We start from the raw sequence: 8,480 nt of genomic DNA on the forward strand, positions 1-8,480 counted from the left end.
GTGTTTTTTCTGCTTTCTACAGCAGTGGCTTAATCCCTTTCTAGGGCTTTTGGTGCTGTTGTTTCTGAAAATGCCCTGGGGATCTCATGGAGAGGAAATGTTAGGACTCCAAAGCATAACCAGAGTAATGAAGGGCCAAATGAATTGCTCTGTATGATTAAGAAAAATGAAAATATTTTGGTTGTGCGTGCCATGCAGCCTCTGGATCATTTTGGCTTCTATTCAACTCTGCTGCTGCAGGGTGAAAGCAGGCACAGACTGCAGGTAAATGAAGGGGTGTGGCTCTGTTCCAGTAAAACTTTATTTACAAAAACAGTTACTTTTCAGTGCAGTGATTTTTAATACTTCTCTGTTGTGTGCCACTTTGGGTTGTGGTGTAATTTCCCTTTTCACCCCAAGCCTTTAGCAAACAGCTGAACATTTACTGCACAACAGCTTGGGGTAGGGCTACGGAACAGGGGGAATGAAGGGATAAGACGTGGTAACAAGCCCAAGTGGAGGGGTACAGAAAGGAGGGAGCAGTCAGGGGTTCAGGTGAGGGACAGAATTCAGAGAAAGTGGGAAAGCAGGGGGAGAGGTCAAGTGAGGCCCGCAAGGACCCTTAAGGGATCCTGCACGTTGAAGGGAAGCAGGAGGAATTGGAGGGGCACCCAAGTGGCAAATGCTTGGGTTCCACAAGGGAAGAAAAGCTTGCTACTTTTCAAAGGTTCACAGCATCAATGCACAAAATAGAGGAATGCTTTGAAAACAGTGCCTGTGCGCAGCACTGATAGAGTCCTCACCCCAAATCACTGGAAACAAGTTATCCAAGAAAAGACACCACCACCAAAGGCCTTTCCACCTCCTGAAGTACTTTTGAAGGTCTTTGGCAGCAGTGATCTACCTGGTGCAATACCATATTTAAGTCCTGTTTCCACTTTCGATACTTAAGTTGTTGGAAACATTTTAAATTCAATTTGTGTGTTCGGTACCTGCCATGTTCCTGATTTGTTTGCAGACTTTGAGCATGATCACAGCTGCCTCCTTGGGGATGTAAAAACATATTCACTTCTTTAGATTTTTCATCTGTATTACTGCTAATTGGCAGGGGAGAAAAAGATGGAAAAATAACTTAATTATACACATTTTAGCTTTGAAAGAAGGTAGTCGGTAGCTTTCATTTTGAAATTTAGGGCCTAATTTGTCTCAGGTTTCAGAGATCTTTGTAAGGTCTCTAAACAGAAAAGTGTAACCAAGCCACAATTCTCAAGACTAAGTAAAAACTTGGATTAGAAAACAATACTGAAACCATTCTATATGTTGTGTCAGAACTTTAAACTGCTTATAGACAAGTGCCCATGCCTTAAAACAACACATTTCCCTATTAGTAAATAATAGAGGTTTTTAAATATTGTTACAACAAGATTGTGACGTTTAAGCTTCACAATGTAAAAGGCTTTGCACTGCAATCTTACACAGGGCTCCCCCCCAAAGTGAAGATACACGTTCCGTATTTTGTAAATACCTATAGTATGGAAGGTAGCAGTTGTTGTCAAGAAGGTTTATAAGAACTGACAGTTTAAGAGGTAGTCAATCACTTTTAAATGTCCTTAATAACAGTCATGTAGAAATAACAATTGCTAACATTCTGTGACATTCATCATAAGGGAGGCACTGTGTTAGGTGAGGTAGAAGCTATTGGTAGCCCTATTGTTCAGGTAAGGAAAAGACCTTTAGAGGGACTGAGCATCTTGCCCAGGGCTTCACAGCTAGTAGTGAGTGTGAGCAGGTCTTAGTGCCTGCAAAGCCCATGGTCTTATGTGATAAGCTACGCTGTGTCTCGGGGTTATTTAATGAGCACTTCATTTTACATGAATGAAATGCTAAGTCATACCAGTGTCTTTAGATTTCAAGTGTGCATTGATGTTAGGGATTTAAGAATGGAAGCGCAAAGAGCACATTCACTCCACCGCTTTCCGCTGCTTCCTCATTACCCAGGCATTACCCAGTCTTTACCCTCTCGTGGAAATAGGTGAGGGCACCGCTTGAGACAAAGACTGTGAGTCAGGGGCCAAAGTTTTGACAGGATAGGGAAGGGCAAACTTGAGATCCATGTATGGAGGAGTCAAGAGTTGTATAGCTCTGTGGGGTGGGCTCCCAAGGGGCAGTGACTAAGCAGTTAGGTGAGTAATGGCCGGAAAGTCATCTGGGATGAGGAGTGGTGCATGGGGTGTGAGGGAAAACAGCCTCAGTGAGCATATGTTGAATGGATGGCTATCTAGTTGGTTAATGGTGGTTAATGTGAATATAGGGTAAAGCAAGGGGGTTTTACAAAGTCGCTTTAATAGATTTGTCATTCCAAGTAGCCTACCAATGAAAACTTTAAAGCTTTATCTGACTATGGACAAGAAGGCTGTTTTGTAGAGAAATGGGAATGGATCAGAGGCAGAAACAAGAGGCAAGGACAAATAGGTTCTGAATGGAACAATCTAACAGTATTATTCCTCAGATACCAGTGCATGACTTACCCTGTTTCACATTTGTCAGAAATTACTGATATAGTAAATACACAGCGAAATAACAAATGTACAGATAACAGCATTTTTTTTTCCATTGGTGAAATGTTAAGCCAATGGATGTTAAATCACAGAAAGAACTTACAGATCTGTGTGAAAAGACAGGAAAGTTTTCACCGAACCTTAATATGGACAGAGGCCCTTACAGAAATATTACAATTTTCCTATAGGCTAATAACTCAGAATAATGTATAAAAGGAGAGATCGCATATTGTGCTACAGAAGGATATCGGCTCAAGATACTGGAGTAGCTAAAACGAATTCAACAAAATAGAGGTAGGGGAGTATGGAGGGAGGGGAAAGTAAATACTTCTGTTTTGTACTATACACAGTTCTGGATACTGAATTTCAGTGATACAGAATCAGATTCAGAAATGGTCAACTAAAATGATCAGTGGAATAGCTTGAATGGCTTCAAGATTTTGAGCCAGATAATTGGGACTAAAATTCTAACTCTTAACAACTTTCAACTGGTATGATTTTAAACTAGTTGCTGAATTTCTCTGAACCTCAGAGCCTTCTGTGCTTTGGGATAACAACATTATTGGGCTACCTACCTCTCAGAGTTGCTTTGACAACCAAAGAAGGCAATAAGTAGTAAAGTATTTTGTAAACAAATATACTAGCTGTTGCTATTCTCATTATTTGTCTTGACTACTGTACAACTGGAGGTCAAAATTCATTAAATAAAAATTATTGTTAGTGCTTATACCTGGTTCCTGCTCACAAGGAGCTCACTGTCAGGGGAGGCGGATGGTGAGGAGTGTAGGGGGGACCAAGAAGACAAGAGATACGTTAATAGAATATAGGAAAGCCCAATGGGGGGGCAAGGGAAGAAATACACAGAGTAATTAGATGTTGTGAATCTGGGAAGCTGAGGATTGAGGAGACATACGAAGTCATAAATGATGTGGTATGTGTCTAAAGCAGATTTGCTCACCAAGTTTAGTGTTAGCATATTAAAACAATGAGCACCCGGAACCCTGAGGTAAGCTGAGGACAGGTTAAAGATGTACTATTTAACTTGGCAGAGAGTTGTGACAGAATCCCCTGATGGAGGAGAGTGGCAGTTGTATGAATCACAACACAGCCGTTGGAAGATACCACTAGTTGTTACAACACTGCTTTTTGCAGGGAACTCTCTATATACCACCTCAGCCCATTTACTCGTATTTGCAGTGGGTATTTCCCCGCTAATATCGGTTTCTGGCCACTTAATTCTCGCTTCCTTCTCTAAACAAAGCATACAAAGCGTACAAAACTAATCTCATGTTTTGAAAAGCATTAGCGGTTTAAGCTGTGGTGCATTTACACTATGGACTACTACGCAGCTGTAAAGAAGACGGATCTCGTACCCTTTGGGACAGTGTGGGAGGACCTGGAGAGCATTATGCTAAGCGAAATAAGCCCGGCAGAGAAAGACAAGTACCACATGATCTCACTCACATGTGGAATCTAAAGAACAAAATAAACTGATGAACAAAACTGATCCAGTGACATAGAAGCATGGGACAGACCGAGGAATCTCAGAGGGAAGGCGCCGGTCGGTGGGTGGGTGGGTGGGTGGGTGTGGTGAAGGCCTGGGGTGGCGGGTAAAAGGGGTCAGTGAAGAAAAAAGGGGGGGGGGCATCTGCAATACTTTCAACAATAAAGATAAAGTTTTAAACATGAGACAAAGTGGAAAGAACACATACACACAGCTATGATCTCACTTTAAAACACTCCTCAATGAGGCTGACTCTGACCATCATATTTGAGATGCCATCTCCCCCACACCCACGTTCCCGATCTCTCTTACTCTACTCTATTCGTCCATCACCTTTAACATAAATAATTGTCTTGTTTACAGTCTTTCTCCCTCCACTAGAGTGCAAAGTCCATAAAATGCAGGGGTTTTTGCCTGACTTCACTGATACAGAACAAACCTTGGGACTCTTCCCGGCCCAGAGAGGTGCTCAGTAAATCTTTAGTAAGCCAAATGAGTGTGCTAAACACCACTTAAGATGTGACCACAAAATGAAACATGGGTAGCTTCTGAATTGCCTCCTGTGTCAGGGGTAGACTCAGCCTGCACCCTTCCCTTCCAGGCCTGGTTGGATCCTGTGTCTCCCACAAAGCAGACCATCTTGTTCTACACTGTTCCACCTCTGTCAGGTTTTCTGTGGCTCTGAGATAAACTGCTCTTCTGGCTAGACAACTCCTGAGGTCCTCTCCACTCTTCTATTCTGGGTCTCTCCCAGGACTTCCCGCTTCTTTACTGGGAAGAACTTTAAGCCCTGTGCTTCCCGCGAGGAAAACTTGAGCTCCAGATAAGAATAATCAGTCCTCCCAGTGCAGCCACTTCTCAGTTTATCAGCGTCCCCTCCACCCAGGCCTACCACAGAATCACTAATCAGCCCAAGGGACTTCCTTCTAAGAGAAGGGACTTCTGCATTCCGATTATTGAAGCTTAATACCTTCTTCCCCAAATCATAGTTATGCATTATTTCTAACACAAAAATGAGTGGCATTTTGTTAAAGTGAAACAGCTCAAAAGTAAGAGTTTAGAAATGTTTTGAAATCTTTCTGGATTAAACATATGTAATAGGTTTTATTAGATGTTTGGGAACTTTGTTCCCTGACCTTTCAAGTTAGAGGACCATGATCTTTTTCCCTGCCACATCCTAGGGTTGCCATTGGTCAGAGAGCGAATGGTTGGGCCATGGGCTTTGCAGAAAAGAATGCAGAAAAACAGGAAACAGGTTCTAAGAGACAAAGTACATGAAGAAATGGCTACGATCTGAAGTAGTTTAGGCAAGATAATCATGTATAAAGAAATAATCTTTATGAAACAGTCATTCAATCTTTTATGTCTGAGGATGACTAATAGGAGGAAATGATCTTAAATTACATAAGTGAAATAAATCAACAGTCAGACTTGGGAACTGGACCCTCCAGTTCATTAACAAAGAATAGGCCACAGAGGTGAGGAATGAAGTAGTTGGAAGGGAGGAGATGGGAGGTCACCTTGACTATCATCTCAAAGAAAAGGAGTCCTTTGTCCTGGGTGGTTTTAACTGGAGACTGGTACAGAAAAAGAAAATTAAAAGTCCCAACTACTTGAACCCAGCCTTAATTTTTAAAAGCCTAAAACTTAAAAAAAATGAACTCATAAATTCTAGTGGTTCTAGTTGAGAAATTTAGGGGGAAAGGTAGATTGACATGGGACATTTGCTAATGTAAATCATCAGGCTATGTCCATTTTCTTTTTGTAATGAAGAAAGGCCAAGTGCATTGACATATCAAACCAAACACAGAGAACATTAGTTAGGAAGGATGAAGATTTAACTTCAATTTAATTCTCTATTAATTATTTCATCACGAAATTGAGCTCCTGACTAGATTGTTCATAAGAAGTTCTGCTGTGATATTCTGCTTTTTAAAAGTATATATTGGTATCCTCTGTGAAATATCAAAACTTCAATTTCTGTGAACTTTGTTGTAGGAGAACACATTTGTTTAGACTGTGCTATAGAAAACTGCTCACTTAAAGTGATAAATGGTTTTTCAGGGGCATAGAATTTGCTTATCAAGCTTAGAACATTGATCTCATTGACTTTGACCTGTATTTTGTTCTAATTAAATCGACTAATACAAAAACTATATGTTCTCTTCTCGTGTTGAAATATTTCTTTATTTAGATCTTAATCCTTGCAAAGTTTTTGCAAGTTTAAAAAGTAAATGATGTTGCCCTGGCCTGTGCGTCTCAGTTGGTTAGAACATCGTTCCATACACCGAAAAGGTTGTGGGTTTGACTCCTGGTCAGGGCACATACATGGGTTGTGGGTTCAATTCCCCGTCAGGGTGCATGTGGAAGGCAACCAATCAATGTTCTTTCTTGAATCGATGCCCCCCCCCTCCATTCGCCTCTCTCTAAAGTCAATAAAACCTGTCCTCTGGTCTGGATTAAAAAAAGAAGACAAAAAGTAAATGGTGTTTATAAGAGATTTACTAAAAAGATTTTTTTAAACAAGTATTTTTTTTTTAATCCTTACCCAGAGATATGTTTCCATTGATTTTAGAGAGAGAGGAAGGGAGAGAGAGAGAGAGGAACATTGATGTGAGATAGAAAGATCCATGGGTGCGTCTCGCACTCACCCCAACTGGGGATGGAAGCAGCAACCTCGGAATGCGCCCTGACTGGGAATTGAACCCGCAACCTTTTGGTGTATGAAACCACATTCCAACCAACTGAGCCACCCGGCTAGGACTAAAGAAATTATTTCAATACCCAAAGCAAAGCCTCAATTCTTGCGCACTGGCAGCCTGTGGAGCACACTAACTTCCGGGGCCTAAAGAAGAAAAAAGGGTAGCAAATGGGCAAGCTATTCCCATCTCTTCCTTCATCTGATCACTGACACTCAGCTTTCTCACTTCAGTTATACTGTTCGGTTTTTAGGTGGAGGCCCAGCTAAAAATCTCTGTTCATTAGGGACCGGAATTCAGCAGCTGGCAGGAACTCAGTAGCCAAAGAATCACTGTATTGTGTCATGGGCAAAGCAATCAGAGCTGGTAGCATAACAGTCCTACAGACATCAGAGCCCAGTGTCACCTGCAGAAGTCACTAAACACAGAGCTGGACCCCTCCTCTGCCCTAAACCCAAACCCCATCTCACAGACAGCCCCGTGACATCCCACTTGTTGTCATTAGTGAGCCACCAGGAAAAGCAGCCCTCCACCTGGGTGAGCAAAGCAGAGAACAGCTACAGAGACCTGACAGGGCTCTTCTGGCCACTACATTTGTAATGACCAGAAAGAGGCTCGCAGAAGCACACTGAGCAAATGTTCTAGAAAAAAACAGGATGAGGGAGGAGTCTCAGCTGATTATTCTGAAATCTGCTGATCATTACTGAGTGGTAGACTTTGTAAACGTCAAGGGTTCCTTGGAAATCGCTGTACTTTGTCACCTTCCACAGACTGCGCATACAACTGTGAGTACCAGATCCCCATAAACTAAACAGTAGCTGTGGTTGTTATCAGCTCAATGTCAAAGATATTACTGGTACAGAGACACATGATTAAATTAAAATTAATTTTCCATGCACAGTTACAAATTTCATTATTGGTTGATTTTAAATTTCCCAAAACAGCCCTTGCCTGACATCATTATTTTGAGAAAATAATAGCAAGAGGAGGTTACAAATTACAGGATTGATGAAAACAAGGGAGTCTTCAAAGAAGAAACTCCATTAACATGTGCAAATCAGTCCTTTGTTTCTGAGAAGCTCAAATTCTTACCTCTTTAATCCATCTTCATTCCTAGTCCCTCACAACCCAATAATTCCACTCATCATGGAACGTTTTTGTACTTGTCTTTAGGGAACCTCACAGTGTCATCTTACCTGTGTGTACTTTCATCAAGGCAATGAAATGTTTCATGATTAGCAGGGAAGAGGTCGTCATGAAATATGTACCCACTCTGGCCCTAGCTTAGAGACTTTCAAACACGAGGGACTCAAAAACTATGTGTTGATTGAGGGAAAGAATGATGGCTTTACCCTGAAGATTCAGAGGAAACAGTTCATCATCTTCACCCTTCAGTCGTGAAAGGCAGGGGTATTCAGTCACCCACTGCCATAAAACCGTTCAAAGTAGGCCACACATTTTGGAATATTTTATTTATTATGTTCTATACTGTTACTGCAAGAAATGTCACAGAGGATACTCACAAGCTGGCCAAGTGTTCCAAAGTACAGCAGGGCTCAGGTGAGGTGTCTAATGCAATGTCATGAAACAGTGAGGGAGTTACCGGACCAGCTAAGAACTTTGCCTCCTGATTACTTAAGACACAGTAGTTAAGCATTGGGAGCAGAAACTATTGGTATCTCCCAATAGTATCCACTTTCCTCTCCTCTTAGTAACAGAATCCTGTGTTTTTATTTTTTT

Source organism: Miniopterus schreibersii (genome assembly GCF_964146895.1).
Source record: "Miniopterus schreibersii genome assembly, chromosome: 19".
In the NCBI taxonomy this organism is placed as follows: domain Eukaryota; kingdom Metazoa; phylum Chordata; class Mammalia; order Chiroptera; family Miniopteridae; genus Miniopterus; species Miniopterus schreibersii.